Below are 243 nucleotides of genomic sequence, written 5' to 3'. Positions count from 1 at the left end.
TACACGACACACGAGACAGAGGTAGTGGCAAAAAACTGAAGAGGTGCTCGCCACTCAAGCGCGTGGTATTGAGTGGTGGCACCATGATAAAAGGAAAAACCACGAACTCTGACCTCGACCTCATTTACAAGTGGTACCTGCCTCAAGAGTCCGTCTTTCCATGCATCGAAGTGGGCGCAATCAATGACTGCTCGATTGACGTCCTGAAACGTATGGCGAAGAAGGCGGCAAAGCAAAAGAAGA

Source organism: Trypanosoma theileri, assembly GCF_002087225.1.
Source record: "Trypanosoma theileri isolate Edinburgh chromosome Unknown TM35_Tth_16_V1, whole genome shotgun sequence".
Lineage (NCBI taxonomy): Eukaryota > Euglenozoa > Kinetoplastea > Trypanosomatida > Trypanosomatidae > Trypanosoma > Trypanosoma theileri.
This window is presented reverse-complemented; position numbering follows the sequence as displayed.